The 19,238-nt window shown below is 37.8% G+C and overlaps 1 pseudogene; it reads right to left on the bottom strand.

Moving 5' to 3' along the window:
* The window catches only part of LOC118880684, a 56,452-nt pseudogene that overhangs the window by 21,062 nt on the left and 16,152 nt on the right, over nucleotides 1–19,238 (bottom strand).

Below are 19,238 nucleotides of genomic sequence, written 5' to 3'. Positions count from 1 at the left end.
TTGTTTTGTTTTATGTCCATTTTGCTTTTAGCTTGCCTTGTTTTGCATGACTTTTGTACATAAAGTTAAAAGTCCAGCTCCCCCCTAAAAATGTTTTGCGTATCTTTGCTTCTTTTGTTCTTGTTTTGCAGATAAATGTAAAAGCAGTTTCCTGTGTTTATTTACCAAAAAATATCCATTTTGTTACAAATGTAAAAAAAATTGTCATGCTGCGGACAATTATATATTTTTGAGGTCCAATAGAACTGTTGATGTCATTACTCCCCCTTGCTAAAGTTACAAAGGTTCCTGTTCACAAAAGGCATTAGCAGACATTGTGATGAGAATGATCTAACACACAAGAGGGTCTGTTAATGCATGGGATGTTCCAAGCAGCTTGGAATGTTTCAGAATGCCTTTCCGCCTCCCCTTTGTTCCGGTGAACACAATCTTTGCTAGAGTGCAGGTGTGTTCCTGAGATGGTTGTCCTTGAAGGGAGCAAGCACTGTGCCAGAACCCAGCAGAAACATTTTTCCAATTTCCCATAGGAAAAAGCGAATGGAATGGTAAATCGTTTGTGAAGCCAGATGAAAGCAATGCATTAGTGCATGGATTTGTACCATTCCTTGTTCTCTTAGACACCCACTAGTTTGTCTTGCTGCAAATGGCCCACTGTAGCCAAAAGAGAATAAATACAAATTTCTTAAGAATCAAATGAGTTTTCCATTGGCTGACATTGATGAATCCTCAGTCTCTGAAGAGTTCTTCAAACTCAGTTTTTCAACATTGATTCTCTCAGAATCTTACAGAGTAAAATCTTTGTCTGTGGTCTTAATAAGAGTGGAAAGATTCAAGCTGCTACCTGAGAGAGTGGAAGAGGGATGGTGTTGTCCTCTCTAAACCATTGGTGAGCAAGGCTAAAAGCACCGTGATTTATGCTTTAGTAATTTGTTTGTAATAGAAAAACAATTTCCCTTTGATTAATGGAAGATTCTTAATGGATTCAGCTATTTATTAATTTCCAGCAAGGACAATGTTGTTTTCCTAAAAGAAATTAAATCAAAGCAGCTGTAAAAGCTAGGATTTGGGGAGTTCTAGACAAAATTTTTCTCTTTTAATTTAAAATAAGAATTACACATCTATAATGTCCCAAAAGAGTCTCAGAGAGAAACAACTGCTGTAAGTCCCCTACATACGAATGAGTTCCGTGCCAAGAATGCGTTCGTAAATCCAATTTGTTCATAAATCCAACAAAGTTAGCCTAGGTACCCAACTAACACAATCGGCTATATAGTACTGTGCTGTAATACGTTTATAATATGTTTCACACAAATAATACATAAAAAAACAAACACAAAAATCATTTTTTAAAATTAATTAATTTATTTATTTTTGGCTGTGCTGGGTCTTCGTTTCTCTGCGAGGGCTTTCTACAGTTGCAGCAAGCGGGGGCCACTCTTCATCGCGGTGCGCGGGCCTCTCACTATCGCGGCCTCTCCTGTTGCGGAGCACAGGCTCCAGACGCGCAGGCTCAGTAGTTGTGGCTCACGGGCCCAGCTGCTCCGTGGCATGTGGGATCTTCCCAGACCAGGGCTCGAACCCGTGTCCCCTGCATTGGCAGGCGGATTCTCAACCACTGCACCACCAGGGAAGCCCCAAAAATCATTTTTAATCTTACAGTACAGTACCTTAAAAAGTACAGTAGTACAGTACAACAGCTGCCATACAGGGGCTGGCATCAAGTGAACAGACTAGAAGAGTTACTGACTGGAGGAGGGGGAGGAGGTGGGAGATGGTAGAGCTGAAGGATTGTCAGCAATGGGAGATGGAGGGCAAGCTGCAATTTCACTCACGCCTGACGTTGATGGCACAGGTTCTGGTTCCTTGATGGAATCAATTCTATCTACCCACTTGAAAAAATGATCCAGTGACGTCTGGGTCATAGCTCTTTTTTCTTGTCATAGATGACACGATAGCACTGGATTGCATTCTGAACGGCTGCTGCAACCTTCATGTAAAGTCTAACGTTCGGGTCCTGTGCCTCAAAAACTAACAGTGCCTCCTCAAATAAAGAAAATCCCCTTGCTATTTCCTGCGTTGTGAATCTCTTCGATTCTTCAGTTACTTCTTCCTCTTGTCTCTCTTTGTCCTTTCTCTGGGTCTCCGATTCCATCAGGTCTTCATTAGTAAGCTCCTCCTTGTGTTGCACGGCAAGTTTCATCGTTATCGCTTGGCTCTTCTTAGCAGTACCATCTACATCACCGCTGATTTTACGCTTGCTTCTAAACATCCTGGGCTTGAAATAAAGATACTGTACTACTGTACTCTGTACAGGACTGTAAAGTACACATAAGCACAACCACTTGTAGAGGATGCACGCACATGACAATGCACGCCAGACACGTGAACTAACATGTGATTGGACATGTGAATGCACGTTTGCATCTTTGAAAGTCCTCAACTTGAAGGTTTGTATGTAGGGGACTTACTATAGTTTAATTTTTCATGGATTAGGTTTCTTAAGATGGTATAAAAATCATGTTTTTATCAACAGCTTTTTTTTTTTTAATCTACTTTATTTATTTATTTATTTATAGCTGTGTTGGGTCTTCGTTTCGTGCGAGGGCTTTCTCTAGTTGTGGCAAGCGGGGGCCACTTTTCTTCGCGGTGCGGGGGCCACTCTTCATCGCGGTCCCTCCCATTGCGGGGCACAGGCTCCAGACGCGCAGCCTCAGCAGTTGTGGCTCACGGGCCCAGTTGCTCCGCGGCATGTGGGATCTTCCCAGACCAAGACTTGAACCCGTGTCCCCTGTATTAGCAGGCAGATTCTCAACCACTGCGCCACCAGGGAAGCCCTATCAACAGCTTTTGATGCTCAAGGCACCATAAGATGAAAAAGAAGTTTATAAAACACAAATAATAAGGGATTTATCTTATAAGGCTTTATCTCTGAATTTACTCTTTTAAAACTGATGAAAAGTAACAGATATCCAGTACATATAAGCATATTGATTGTCCGCAGCACGAACCCATCACAAGCTGTACTACTGTCTCCTTTAGGTTCTTGCTCTGTGGTTTGGCCCAGGCTACCAGCAAGTCTGTCTAGTTCCTTACTTAGTGCTAGAAGACAATCATATTTTTATGTTACTCAAGCATGAGACTCAGTAAATAATTGTAAAATTGTGTTAAGATGTCTAAGCAAAATTCTTCCACTGCTTCTGGCACAGTGCTTTGTCCCCTTCAAGGATGACCACCTAGGGAACACACCTGCACTCTAGCAAAGATTGTGTTCACCAGAATAAAGGGGAGGTAGAAAGATATTCTGAAACATTCCAAACTGCTTGGAATACGCCATGTATTAACAGATCCTCTTATGTATTGAATCATTCTCATCACAATGTCTGCCAATGCCTTTTGCAAACAGAAACCTCATATAAAATCAAAATGAGATCAATGAATGGTCCTTTCCACTCTCCTGTTGTACAACTGCGCTCTTTGCGAACTGACTGGAAAAGGGGTGTTAGTATGTGGTGAGGGGTGGGTGGGGATGAGGAAAATGAGGTCTTCTGAGATATCCTACTCAGGCCCAGAAGATATAGATGACTACTTACGGGTTGTTTTTGTTCTTTAGAGCTATCACTCAATACAAGTTATTTTGAGGTCTCCATTTATTTGCTTATATAACTAATACACATTTATTGTAGAATGACTAAAACACCTAGAAAAGCAAAAATACCTAGCACCCCCTGAAATCATTTGATTATCCTACCAGCATAGATGGCTACCATTGTGTGTTGGCATAATAAGAGTGTCCTAGTCAGTTTGGGCTGCTGTAACAGAATACATACCATAGACTGGGTAGGTAATAAACAACAGAAATTGATTTGTTACAGTTCTGGAGGTTGGAAGTCTAAGATTTGGATGCCAGCATAGTTGGGTTCTAGTGAGGGTCCTCTTCTAGGTTGCAGAAGGCCACTCCTCATTGTATATTTACATGACAGAAGGAGCAAGGGAGCTCTCTGGAGTTTCTTTGTAAGGGCACTAATCCCATTCAGGAAGGCTCCACCCTCATAACCTAATCACCTCCCAAAGGCCTCACCTCTTAATACCATCACATTGGGCATTAGGCTTCAGTTATGAATTTTGGAGGTATACATTCAGTCCCTAGCAAAGAGTAATCAAATCTTTAAGTGGTTACAGAGTATCTACAGCTGCATACTCTAGAAAATTCCAGGCCCCATCTGCAAACACACCTTCCTACTTATACACTCCTCTGATTTTCCTTTCCCCTTTTCTTTCCTCAACCCCTCAGGAACAAAGGGGAGGGATGCTGAGGAAATATTGTCCTGAGGACTATGTAGGGAGAGTCATTCTCACTGTCATACTTACTGTAGCCCCACTGGCTCAGAAGTCTGCCCTTCACCATGGATCCAACCTGGGGTTGAGAGGACCAGGCTCTTCCTATATGGTTAAGTGAATGGACATTCCCCTGTCACTTTTATAAATTCAAGATTTCCCTCTGCCCAGAGATTTGGTAGAATAGAAGCTCACCTTATATGGATGAATGAAATTCAAGAATTTGCTTTCTGCCTAAAATTCCCCCCTGTTAACTGTGGACAGACTGGTACATACCAAGTGATAAACCAACCACTGTGTCCCACAGCCAATTTGGCTCAGAACAGATGGTGGTGCCAGACAGGAGAGATGAATAGGTTGAACTAACCTCCTCTGGCCTTTGAGTTATATTCAAGTGAAGCTTGTCTTCCCATCATAATTCTTATTCAATGCCAGGTGTATGGACCTGATTCTAAAATATCAGCTTTGCGAGCCCCACTCTTGTTACCCTTTCAACACACTCTCATTTCTCACTTCCTACTCCTTCAGGGGACATTTTTTTCAGTTTGAATAACTGAATCAGGAATTTCTGTCTAGCATGCAAAGCCAAGAAATCAATTTGATGTAGGACAAGCTGAGCTAGAGTCTGCACCACTTTTCATTGCCACACTGTGGCTCTGCATTTTCCATCAAAGCACACACGACAATGGATTTACCTGTTTTAAAAAATGCTTCCTGGCCAGGCAGCCAAACTTTCAGCATCACTGACCTCTGACCAAAGACCTGTACCCCTTTCCTCTTTGCTTCTGCCTTCTTGGTTTCCTCTTCAGTCCCAGAAAACCTCTCTAGTGAAGGTGACTTGTTTTGATTTATCCGTACAAAGCGGCAGTAGCAAAGGTAATGCCTTGTCCTTCCCCACCTCATCATAAGCTTTTCCTTGGAGCAATTCCTGTTATATTGGCAAAGTTACTATGCCAGGAAGGTAGTAGACTATGCCAGGAAGTCGGAGTCGTGGACTGAGCCATCTGTCACTTTGGTGCCAGAGTCACTGCAGGAGCAATGTGCTATTTTCTTCTACTGACACTGATAGCAAGGTGGTTACACTCTATGCTTGAGTATTATTTTAAGAAAACTACATTACAACCTAAAAATCCTACTTATAGAACATGGTCTCCTCTTTAGAAAAGGTGTTATTTGTTTTTGTTGATGCCTCTAATAATGCATGTATCCACCAACATGTCTATTCCTACAACAATAGGTCTGAATTAGTTACATTTGTACATCACGATCTTAAAAAATGATCATCAAAACCAGTGGAATTCTCAGACTGTTTAAATAGGGTTCCAAACTGTAGCTGTTTCACATAAATACTGAACCAGGTTTGGAAACAGACAAGCCCAGATTCAGATATTAGCTCTGCCACTTATTAGTTCTTAGACCTCGGGCAAGTTTCAGATTCAATTCCCACATTTGTAAAATGGAGACTAGGAAAACAACCATAGTGAACAAGCAGTAAGTCCTACTGCATCCCAAGAACTATGCTAAGTGTTTTATAGCTATTATATCATTTAATTCTCACAACAAGCCTGTGACTTAGACAGTTATTATACCCATTTTACAAAGGTGAACACTGAGGCTCTGGGTGTCCTCATTGTGTTGATGTGGGGATGAACTGAGGGGAACCATGTGAAGGGCTTCACACACTGGCAACAGTTATTGCTGCTCTTGGTGTTGTCATCATCGTTATTGATCCCCTTCTCAAAGATGTCCTTTAAATACTTTAGTCCAACTGTATACTCACTTCTTGGAACACACCTTTGTTGTTTGTCAAAGTCTTTTCCTTCCTCTCTCACAGCCACCACTCTATAAGTTTTTTTCATTTCCCTTTCTTTCTACTTTCCTTAACTTGTTGGAAGTGAGATGATCAAGGTCTGTGGAACAAAAAATGTAACTTGTATTCTTCAGTTTCACATTCTTAAAGTAAAAGGCACCCTCTCTCTTAATTGAACATATGGTGAATAAACACGTAAGCTGATGTGTTTTATGTTTTTAGATTTATGGATCCACCAGATAAGCCTCCACTTAGGCAACCTTTGGAGTCCCCTTGAGTTTTATTATTTATTTTTCTGATTACCAAAATTATACAAAATTCAAACACTACAGAAGTAATTAACTTTAAAAAGGAAAGTCCTCCTCACCAAAACTCCACCTTCAGAGATGACCACTGTTAAAAGAATGTAACATATTATATCCCTCCATCTTTTTTTTCTATTATTTATTTACTCACAAATACAGAGGTATAAATGTACTTCATTCTTTTCAACAACTGTTTAGTATTCTGTTTTGTGAATATACCTAATGATTCATGTAATTCTCATAATTTGCCTCTTAGGAAGTCAAGCATCTCTGGAGCATGCACGTGCACACACACACACACACACACACAGATGAAATATCCCCTATAAACCTGTTTCTGCTGCTGGGGAAGTCTATTGTTATTTGTTATTAAAATACCATATTTCTGGTTGTGTTCTATTCCAATGCAGGTACCCTGAGTACTCAGGTACCCTGAGTCGATAATTCATTAAATGGTTAATACTTAGAGCTTGGCGCCTGGATAAATTGAGAGGAAGAGGGCAGAAAATGAAAATGGAAGGTACAAAAGAAAAACCTTTGCCATTATAGTTGTTTTCTGAGTGGCTGTTTCCACTGGGCCCATACAGTTGCCTGGGGTCAGGGTGCAAGAGAATGACTATTAAGAGGCATAGGCAACTTTTTGGGGTGATTGGAAGGGTGGTTATATGTGTAGTTACACAGTTGTCAAAATTTATCTAACAGTATAAAATGAATGCAGTTTCTGGTATGTAAATTATACCTCAATAAAGTTTTGTTTAATGGTATGTGTTGTCTATTACTTTCTCAGGAGCTGCTTTATAACTTTTTTTACAAAGATAAACACAGATTTTTAAAATAACTTTAAATGTTTACTGATGACTTTTCTCCTACTCTGTAAATCTCTTCGCTGTTTCTATATAGTTCTCCACAATCAAATTTACATATAAAATTTATCTCTCTAACTGGTCACCTAATGATCAGTAGCTCTTATCCTTAGAATGTGTTCTTAGGACTAACCTTCTCTCCCCACATCAGTCATAGGCATTAATATACTCATTATCTTTGTCAGTTAGGCAACATATACTATTTAAAAGAAGTGTGCAGTTTTCCCAGCACCACTTGTTGAAAACTGGACAGCTACATGTAAAAGAATGAAATTAGAACACTCCCTAACACCATACACAAAAATAAACTCAAAATGGATTAAAGACCTAAATGTAAGGCCAGACACTATAAAACTCTTAGAGGAAAACATAGGCAGAACACTCTATGACATAAATCACAGCAAGATCCTTTTTGACCCACCTCCTAGAGAAATGATATAATCACTTTGATTTACAGTTTTATCTTCCTATAGTTAAAATTGCTACTTTTACAGGATTCGTCTCTTAAGTCATAGAGATTCAACATAAGACCAATTTAACACTGGCTTATAATTTCACACTATCAAATGACTTTGACATCTAAATGTTGTGGAGCCATAGTACCTACATGACATTTCTTTAGTCTTCTTTTTATTACTACTGGGTAGTCCTATTTCTGTTGCACTGGAAAAGATGAAGTGCTTTGATATCACATGTGGAATGCTTTAATTAAACATATATTGGCTGTATTTTAAATTTCTTCCGATAACACCAGGGAAAAGAGTTTTTGAATAAAAATCATTGTGTCTTCAGAAAAATACAAAAAGCTGTGATTTTGAGATAATGTTTTAATTCAGTAAATATATTTGTCTTCATTAGTACATTTAAATTGTAATGTCTGACCAGTTGTCAGGTTTTTTTTAAGGAACACCAAAGCCAACTATGTCTTAAATACATGACACCAAAGCCAACTTCATAAATGAGCTGAACTAAGTACCTCTTAAATATAGAACCAATGCTTACAGATTGATGGGGCATATGACAGCAGAAAAAATGCCACGTGGCTCATAGTAAGCACCCAGAGGACAAATGAGCTTACCAATTCATCAGGCAAGAACTAGGTCAGTAGCCACTGATATTAATAGTAGCACAGGCCTGCCTTAGATTGAAAATATGCACAATGCTGTATCACATGAGTCCCTAAGCAGGTGTCTAAAAATGTAAAATATTGACCCTAAATCATGTTCAGCAAGGGGTTTCATTATAAATAGTAGTTTACTGAAGATCGTTTTAGCTCTCAGTTTTGCAGCATATTGTTCACAGCTTTGCATGTTGATTTGCAGTGGCTCCTAGAAATCCAGATTTTTGCTATCATAAACTGCTAAGAGTTGAAAGAAAGTTGCAAAGACACTCATATGTTTATAATCTTAGTGCTATTTTATGTTTCCAGTCTCATACTGTGTGAGATAATAATTTAGGTCAATTTTTGTTAGCTGTTTCAATTTACCCACTAAGAGTTTATTTATGATGACAATGAAGAAATGAAAACCCATTTTAGGGGTGTTTCACGTATCTCATATGTTATGGTCACTCAGTAAAAAAATTCTACAGGAGATTCAGGATGCATGTTATAATGACAAAAAGTTAAAGTGACAAAAATAACTAGAAATAACCATTGGATTGACTGAAAAGGAAGTGAAGATTTAAAAAAAATTTTAGTAACATTGGTTAATAAATATCAATATTTTAGAATCTACTGATTGAGATCTTTTTTTCTTTAAGCTACGTCATAAATGTAGCTGATGGTGGTGTATCTTTTACTAAACAATAAAAAAAGCTAAAAAGGATCATGGTGGGGTTATCTTGGAGGGCAATAAGGAATTTACTTGTTGATTTGTGTAAAAGGCAGCATGATTTACACTCTGACAAAGTTAAAATAAAACAGTTTTTCCAAACTTTATCTAAGGTCAGGTTTTCAGGGTTAGAATTATGTGGTATATTATGATTTCCCAGCAAGGTCTAGCAGTTTATTCAAAACACAACACAGAAAGCATGAGGAAGGTTTGCAAACTTTTCCACTAGGCAAAAATTCAAATAGGAGCCAAGCCCACATCATGATGGGTGAGGCATATCTCCCTATGGTCTTGGCAACCTCCAGTTACAATTTGGGCAAAGAATGACCCCTTCGGTGTCCACCTAGAAGCTGTAGCATTTCCCTTCTGGAAGAGGACAAGCAATGGGGAACCTAAAATGGAGGCCAAAAGAGAAACTTATCCTGTGAACTTGGCTTAGGGCAAGGCTCCAACTTACGTCTTGGATGCAGGAGCACTGAAAATAAAATAGAAATGTTGCATTTCTAGGGATTTGGGCAGTTAGAAGGGAGATTGACAGTTATCTGCAAAGTGGAGAGTAATAAACGGTGCTGATGGTGAACTCCAGGCCAGCCTCTCTGTGGCAGTTAGTTAACTGGTAAGATTCAATAGACAGCATTTATTCCGTAGCAAAACTCATCTCTGATTCTATCTGATAGTCAAGGACATAATGATATAATGAAAAGAGCAGAGACTTTGTAGGCAGAAAACTTGAGTTCAAATTCTGGGTCTTCTACCTACAGACTATGACCAAAACGGCTAGCTATTCACCAAAATACTATTTCTTTTTCCTGGACACCCAGTGAGGTTGCATCTCCCAGCTTCTCTCAGTTAGTCATATCACATATGACTGGGTTCTAGCTAATATAACGACAACAAAAATGATGTTGATGTGATTTTGACAAAAACAAAGATGCTTAAGAGCTGTCTTAGAGGGCAATTAGGCATTTGCCAGGTGGTCTATTGTAGGGCATGTGCTGTGCACATACTCAAAAAATAAAAATGGAAGAACCCTCATGGTTCTCCCAAATTCTATCTTCTCATTCAAGAACAAACTGAGTACATGCTGCTAGTTCCTCTTTTCACCATGGAAAGAAAAGAGAGAAGGTTTTTAATGTACTAATTCATAACCTACAGGAGAGATTTTTACCCATTTTTAACTCACTGAAAGCACTCCTTGTTTGACACATGGGATAGAGTTAAAGAAGACCAGAATTTCAAACTCTCAAAGGAGTTTTTGACTGCTGAGGTAGAGCCAGTTTCCAGAGCTCTCTGGTGATTAATTTGGGTGCTTCAACAGAAAGTACCCAGTTGAACCAAGCAGTTCAACTCTTCGTCACCATGCCCACTCATGGGCGGAGGAGTCTTCAGAGTGCCACAGAGGTGTCTTCCGCAAGCAGGAAGCAGGGATAGGAGTAGACGACTCAGAGAAGCAAGATAGTCTCCTCAGTGTCTGGCAACATCCACCATATTCAAAAGATCACACAGTCCAGTGCTTCAAGTTTCTCTCTGGGGTCACAGCAGGCAAAAGCCAATGCCAAAACTATAAAAAACCAGCCTAAGTAAATGATTACAAACCAAGTCAATGATGTGTATCTTAGGAAAACTAAAAATGAACTTCATTAACCAATAAAAGTATTTACAAACTACCAAAAGTAATCACACTTAAAATTTGATGAAAATCAGAAATCTTTTTCTTTGCTGTCACTTCTTAATTAAAACACTATAATAGAGCATTTTGCCAGAGCAATAAGACAATAAATGAAAAGTATCTTTCAAACTCTGTAAAATAGAAATTAGCTAAAATATGCAAGACTTTGTTTAAGGAAACTATAAAATTATCCAGAATGGCAGAAATAATAATCTGAATAAATGAAGAAATTTATTATAATTCTCAAAAAAAAAAAATAGTCTTAAACTTAGCGTATTCCAAATCCAAATTCCAACAGGGTTTGTAAAGGTATTTGACAGGCTGATTCAAAATTTCATGTAGGAGGACTTAACTATAAGAATATCAGAGACATTTTTGAAAAAGAAGAAAAAAGTGTATTATCAAAGCATATCTAAACAGCATACAGAAATTAAGCTGACTAGGATCAAAATAAGAATAGCATATCAATCAATCAAAGAAAAGAATCAAGAAACAGACCCATTTATATATGTAGATTTTGTAAAAAATAAAGTTGGTGTTTTAAACTGCTAAGGAAATGACACATTATTCAATAAACGGGGTTGGAACAGTTGAGTATTAATTTTAAAAAATGATAAAGTTAAGAGCCTACCTCACAGAGTTCTAAATTAATTCAAGATATAAATCTAAGGCAAATTTTAAGATAATTATGAAAAATATATCTATAAGCCTGGAATAAGTGATGTTGTCACTTAAAAACAAAATATTAAAGGAGTAAAAAATTTGACCACATCAAAATTGAAGCCTTATCTATGCTAAAAGTTTCCATAAAAAATTTTTTAAACCAAACAACAGAAAAGGGAAATATATTTGAAATTTCTATAACAAGCAAAAAGTTAGTATCTAGCATATAAAAATAACTCTTACAAATTAATATTTTAATGGTCCACGAAAATGAGGAAAGAATATAAATTGGCAATTCCAAAGGGGAAACCTAAGTAGCCAGTAAGCAAGAGAAGACGTGCAGCCTCACTGGTCAGGGAGGAAATGGGAATTAAAGCAAGCATGGGATACCATTTTTTAAAAGCAATCTAATGCAGGGAAAATGTTATAATATCAAAAGCTGCTGAGCCTAAAGGTGAAAAGGAACTCTCCGAAGTGGCTAGTAGTAAATTGGTACAGCCACTTTGGAAAGCAATTTTGTGGCATTTGTTAGATTTTTGAAGCACATCTCCTGTGTCTTGTCACTTCCAGCCCTAGAGAACCACTCCAATAAGTGTGCAAAGAGGCAAGTGTGAGGTATTGCAGCATCAGTTAAAACTGCTTAATTAAAAAAAAGGGAAATAAGCATATAAATCAACAGAAGAATGATAATTATACCAACATATTATAGCCATTCTATCAACTTTTATTATATTATGGAAAAACATTACTTGAACATAGAAATGTACAGTATATTATCATTTATATCTTTTAAAAAATAATACTATGCTGGGCTTCCCTGGTGGTGCAGTGGTTGAGAATCTGCCTGCTAATGCAGGGGACACGGGTTCGAGCCCTGGTCTGGGAAGATCCCACATGCCGCAGAGCGACTAGGCCCGTGAGCCACAACTACTGAGCCTGCGCGTCTGGAGCCTGTGCTCCGCAACAAGAGAGGCCGCGATAGTGAGAGGCCCGCGCATCACGATGAAGAGTGGCCCCCGCTTGCCACAACTAGAGAAAGTCCTCGCACAGAAACGAAGACCCAACACAGCCAAAAATAAATAAATAAATAAATTAATTAAATCCATGAAAAAAAAAAACAAAAAACGAAGTGTACCCTGCTGATAAATAATAGATCAGAAGTTTAAATCCTTGTCTACCGATGTTCAAACACAATGTCATTTCTACATGAACTCTTATGAAAGGTTTCATGTTGAAGATAGCACTTTAAAAAAAAAAAATAATAATACTATGTACCATTTTTGTATAGAGACACTTACTTTATGCAGATATGTAGGAAGGCCTCATAGCATACAGGGTACTCATTGATAATAATGGTTACCTGGAGAAAAGGGCCTGGACATTAAATGTGATGGTGAAGTAAGACTCAGTTTTGTCATAATATTTGCATATTTTACAATGAGAATGCATTCATATATTCATTATTTGTTGTGTAATAAAATAAAACTTAAAAATATTTTGGCCTGTTTAGACTCAGATGGAATGGGTCTCAGGCGGTATCTATATCCAGCAGCTTAGATAGTGTGGCAGACAGAATAATGGTCCCCCAAAATGTGCATGTCCTAATCCTCGGAACATGTGAATATGTTACCTTACATTGAAATGGGGACTTTACAGATGTGTTAATTTAAGGATCTTGAGTTGTGAGATTACCCTGGAATATCTGGCTGGGTACAATGCAGTCACAAGGGTCCTTATAAGAGGGAGGTGGGAGGGCCAATCAAAAGCCTATGTGACATAGCACAGGGAGACCAGCTCGGTGATTTGTGACCACCTAGAGGGGTGGGATAGGGAGCGTGGGAGGGAGGCTCAAGACGGAGGAGAAATGGGGATATATGTATAGGTATAGCTGATTCACTTTGTTATAAAGCAGAAACTAACACACCATTGTAAAGCAATTATACTCCAATAAAGATGTTTAAAAAATAAATAAATAAATAAAAACTCTCAAATTTATATACTTGGAAAAATAAAAAAAAGCCTATGTGACAATGGAAGTAGAGAGAGAGATGGGTTGCTACACTGGCTGCTGGCTTTGAAGATGGAGGAAGCGGCCACGAGCCAAGGGATGTAGGTAGCCTGTGGAAGCTGGAAAAGGAAAGGAACCAGGTTCTCCCCTAGGATCTCCAGGAGGAATGCAGCCCTGCTGATCATTTTGAACTTCGAACTTCCAGAATTGTAATATAATAAGTTTGTCTTTGTATAAACCTCTGAGTTGGTGACAATTTGTTACAACAGCAATAGGAAACCAACACAACTAGTTATGATAATAATTTATGAGTCAGTAAATAAATAACCAGACATCAAAAAAATAAGGGAGGCTGCCTTAATTATTAAATAGCTTCTACTCTACCTCATACAAAAAATGTGTTAATTTCAGGATATGTTTAATAAAAGTTCCCAAATACAGAGATAGTATATCAAAATACAGATAAAAGAGTGAATATAAATTATTAACACCAGCAACTATTTTCATTAAAAATGCTGTATATCACTTTTTTATTCCTGTCAAGGAAATTTTTAGTGATGTTATCTTGCTTCTGGTCAAGTTGCGAAGATATTTTTTAGTACTGTCTATGAATAAGTTCTCCTCAGTTCCAACAAATACATATCTTACTTACCAGCTTGTTCATCTTTTTATCATATACTGGTCTTACCTGAGATACAAAGCAAAGATTTTGGAGCTCTTCCACAGGCAGAAACCAGACTTCTAGACAGGCTAGGAACACACAGGGCTACAGAATGCATCTATATGGCAGGAGGAAATATTCTCAGCAAACTTTGCAGGTCACTGTCAGCTGCTTTATCTTCTTAAATAACAACAGAAAATATAAGTATATATTTTTTAAAAAAACTATTTTTTAGAGTAGTTTAAGGTTCACATCAAAATTGAGAGGAAGGTACAGAGATTTCCTGTATATCCCCTGTCTCCACACAGGCCCAGCCTCCCTCATTATCAGCATCTCCCATCACAAACTAGTGAATATAACAAAGAAGAAACAGACTCACAGATATAGAAAACAAATTAGTGGTTACCAGTGGGGAGAGGGAAGGGGGAGTCACAAGATAGGGATAGGGGATTAAGAGGTACAAACTATTATGTATAAAATAAATAGGCTACAAGGATGTATTGTACAACACAGGGTATATAGCCAGTATTTTGTAGTAACTATAGATGGAATGTAACCTTTTAAAATTGTGAATCACTATGCTGTACACCTGTAACTTATGTATCAATAATATTGTACATCAACTACCCTTCAATTTTAAAAAATGAAAAGAAAAATCCCTCACCAGAAGAGTACATTTGTTACAATTGATAAACCTACATTGACACGTCATTATCTCCCAAAGTCCACAGGTTACATTAGGGTTCATTCACTCTTGGTGTTGTATATTCTAAGGGTTTTGACAAATGTAGAATGTCATGTACCCATCATTATAGTATTGTACATATAGTATTTTCACTCCCTTAAAAATCCTCCAGGCTTTGCTTACTCATTCCTCCTTCCCCTCGAGTCCCTGGCAACCACTGATCTTTTTACTGTCTCCATAGTTTTGCCAAGTATAATTTATTTAAAAAAGATTAACAAAGAGTATTTTTAAAATCCTGTTTGATTTTCCTTCTGCTAAAATCAGACTGATCAAACAAATTCACCAGTTGCATTTTTCCACTGACAGTATTTTTCCATATTGTTGTCTCCTGATTTATTTTTCATTGTCAAAAAGCACTTAAAATATCAATGACCCACTCCAGAACAAGTTCCGGTTTATAGTCTGACTTTTTTTTTTTTTTCTTCTTTAAAGCACTATCTCCAAGTCCAAGGGTTTCAAAAAGACTACTTTTTATAGAATACTTTGGAAAGTCTAGAGTGGGAGATGCTATCTGGGGGAGAGGAGAGAAGAGGTTTAAGATAAACTTTTCCATTGATGGGATTAGTCTATTATCTTGAAATTGAAACATAAGACAAATTGCCCTCCTTTCCACTTCTGCTATTAATGTCATTTTTCAATTTACGTTGTCATGGTTCTTGAGAAAACTGTTCTGCTGACAGTCTCTCAGGCAGAAATTGCACCAAGCACAGGGAGAAAGGGGGCAGGTTATGAGAATGATAGAACACAGAGTGGCAGTCTCTATAAACCAAACACTGAGGAAGACTTCTTTTTTAATTTGAACAGGTCATATATTATTTTATATTTTCAAGACAATTCAATTTAATCATTTATTGAGCTCCCTCAAGTAGATGTGGTTTTGTTCTCTTTCAATAGCCTCAGCGTAAGCAGATCAGGAAGATGGAATTTGAAATCAAGAGAAACGGATTTTGAATTACATCTCTGCCAGGTCCTAGCTGCTGCCCTAGGATAGGTTTCATACCATGCTTTAAGATTTTGTTTCCTCATCTGTTAAATGGCAATGGGAATAACTCCTTCGCTTGGCTGTATCATGTGTATCATGAGAGATAGAAGCCTCTTTGCACTATGTCGACACATACTAAGGACTCAATACATAACAAATGTTATTATTCAATTTGTATTTTTTAAGTCACTGTGATGATCAGGAAAATTTATTGCTGTGACTCATAAAATCCATCCACTCCTTTTAAGCCAATTTCTTCTTGCTTAAATCTCTGCAGTCCTATACTGAACACACAACATTACACCTACTTAATTATGCTAATTGGGCAAGAAGTAATTTAATCCGTAAGGCCAGTCAAATCCACTTATTGATGGAAATGACTGAAACAAACAGCTATGTTGGATTAGATAATAAACCTGAGGAAGATATCTTTTATATATCACATTTCTCCAGTAATGGAATATTCCAACTGAATCTCTATCAAGACTACAGAATGAGAAGCTAACATTAAATTCTGTTACTTGAGCTACCCTCTGTTCACTGAGACATTTATCCTCAAAAAAGAGAATAAACCAAAAGAGGCAGTGTGGTAAAAGGCTCCAGGTTAAAGTGTGGGTCTGTGAATAATTAGTCTCATTTATTCATTTAATCAATAAGTATATTTTGAACACCTACTAGTCAGGCATAATTCTAGCTGCTGGAAATAGAGCAGAGAATGAAACAAAGCCCCTTCCCTTGAACACATTGGAGACAGGCTATAAACAGATAAATGTATAGGTCATATTCTAATATGTACTATTGTCAAAAGTAATGCAAGATAGGGTTGATAAGGGGTGCCAGCTTGGTAGTGGGAGTTGGGGGGTCAGAGACAGCCTTTCTGAAAAGACGATAATTGAGCAGAGGTGCAAAGGAGTGTGCCATGCACGTATCTAGGGGTAGAATGTTCCTGGCTAGGATTCTTGTACTAACCACAAACATTGTATTTAGTGGCTAAATGGCAGTGACTTGACCTCAACTAAAAATCTTCTAGAAAAAGTAAAACAACATTCTGAATTTGTATAATTCATGACTTTAAAAAAATATTTCCAATTTTACAATTCAGTGACAGAACGAAGCCAGGAAGAATGGAATCTTAGAATGTGTATAATTTTCCAGTACTTCATGGTAAAAACAGTGCGCATGGGAGAGTGCAGAGAATCAACTGCAGAGTAATGCCCAATGAGCTGTTTTATTGTGGACTGAAGGGAGGCGATTCCAAACTGGAAAACAGGAAAATGCTTCACCATAGTATGTGGATAGACGGTAAAGTACAATGGTGACAGGGCACGTTGTGTCAACCTTAAGGGGTGACATTGTTCCATTGGAGAAAAATTTTCAGGCCAACCAAAAGACGAAAAATCTTAAGTAGTCTCAGCAGCTTTAGACAGGAGCTGCAATTGTTCTTCAACAAGTGAACCTAACACGCATTCAATGAGAAAAGGCACAGCTGCACAAACAAACAGCAGCTTGTTCTAAAAAGACAATAATAGAAAAATGCCCTTTCTCAATCCCCAAGCAAACACACAAGTTTATGCTATTTCGTATGTCTTGGTCACACACCTGATAGGCATTCAATTCTCAATGCTATAAGATGCTGTGTGATATGAAACATTGTATCTAAGGTAGAAGAAACAATTTAGCCTTAATCACCACGCAGTTTTATGATGGGGAGTCTTGTGTTTTTGTTTTTGTTTTTTTAACATCTTTATTGGAGTATTATTGCTTTACAATGGTGTGTTATTTTCTGCTTTATAACAAAGTGAATCAGCTATACATATACATATATCCCCATATCTCCTCCCTCTTGCGTCTCCCTCCCTCCCACCCTCCCTATCCCACCCCTCTAGATGGTCACAAAACACTGAGCTGATCTCCCTGTGCTATGCAGCTTCTTCCCACTAGCTATCTATTTTACATTTGGTAGTATATATAAGTCCATGCCACTCTCTCTCTTCACCCCAGCTTCCCCTTCCCCCTCCACATGTCCTCTAGTCCATTTTGAGTCATAAAAACCCTGTCTTAATATTCTCTGCCATCATTTGGCTTGAGAAGACCTCTGTGGCAGTTTTGCCTCGGGCTTTGATCTCATATCTTTATGGGTTGTATTTTCAAAGTAATGCAGGTGACTGCCAATCTATCTGACACATGCTGATCAAGTAACTACACTTCAAGCAATCTGCTAATGCAAAATTTAATAATATGACTGCAAACCTTGCATATGTTCATACTAGAGAAGTTTTGCTTGTCTGATTCTATATCTACTTTCCAGGACTAATCAAATGTCTTGCCGCTTCTCCTTAGTTTCTTCCTATTCAGTACCACAGACTCCTGGGCTTCTTGGGAATGTTGTCTGAATTCATTCAGACTAGAGGAGTCATGAAACACATGTCAGATGTTTCATGTTTGCTGTGGATTATCAGTTGTTGAAGGTGGTGTCATATTGCATAAGGCAGAAGCTATGAGGCCATTTATACATGAAAATCACATGTTAAATTTGAAGAGCAGCACCCAGGATGAGCCAGGCCCTGTGCTAGTTAAAGAACAAAGTGAGGGGGGGAAAAAAAAACCTAATCATAGGTTGATTGTGTTGATTTAAACAATTTAATAGATCCTAGCTTGTCAGTAATATTCTAAATGTAAGTTTAGATAATTGTATTTTTAAAAAACTAGATTGTATTATAGCTTAGAATATAATAAGGATACCGAATTGAAGATGAAGGAAAAGATCAACAGAATAAGGACCGAGCTAACATAGTGTGAAAATGTGAGGCAATTACCAATTTCAGATTGTATCTCGCTATCAAATTTCACAGCCATATTACATTAAATGATGGAGAAAAGGTATCACTAAGGCAATCTGCAATCAAATGCAATTTACTTGTGTTTGAAATTGCAGAGTTTCTATAAATTGTTCTAGCATTGCAAAGCCCTGAAATGGATGGGAAAATGGAGAAAGATGGGGGCACAGGACATTTCATCAATTATTGACAACTTGCAGGACTTGAGAGAGCCAAATAAATTAGCGCTTTTAAAACACTAAGATTTCCCTTAAAACTTAGAGAACCTGAGCTTCTGAAGCAAACAAGATGGGGCATGTTTGAGTGATCAATTACAGGACACCTCAGATTGCTAAAGTCAAGGTATCACCATGCCTGGGGAATTAATTGACCATTAAGATTCATCTGGTCAATCTACTTAAACATGGATTTTTTTTTTTTTTAATTCATTGAGGATCTTGGTATTGTGAAAATCTTTAAATAAAGTCTAGTGTGGTTAAGTCCTACAGGATGGAATCATAAGCAAATGTAGAACTTGAGAAAACACAC

This window comes from Balaenoptera musculus, chromosome 1, assembly GCF_009873245.2.
Source record: "Balaenoptera musculus isolate JJ_BM4_2016_0621 chromosome 1, mBalMus1.pri.v3, whole genome shotgun sequence".
Lineage (NCBI taxonomy): Eukaryota > Metazoa > Chordata > Mammalia > Artiodactyla > Balaenopteridae > Balaenoptera > Balaenoptera musculus.
This window is presented reverse-complemented; position numbering and strand designations above follow the sequence as displayed.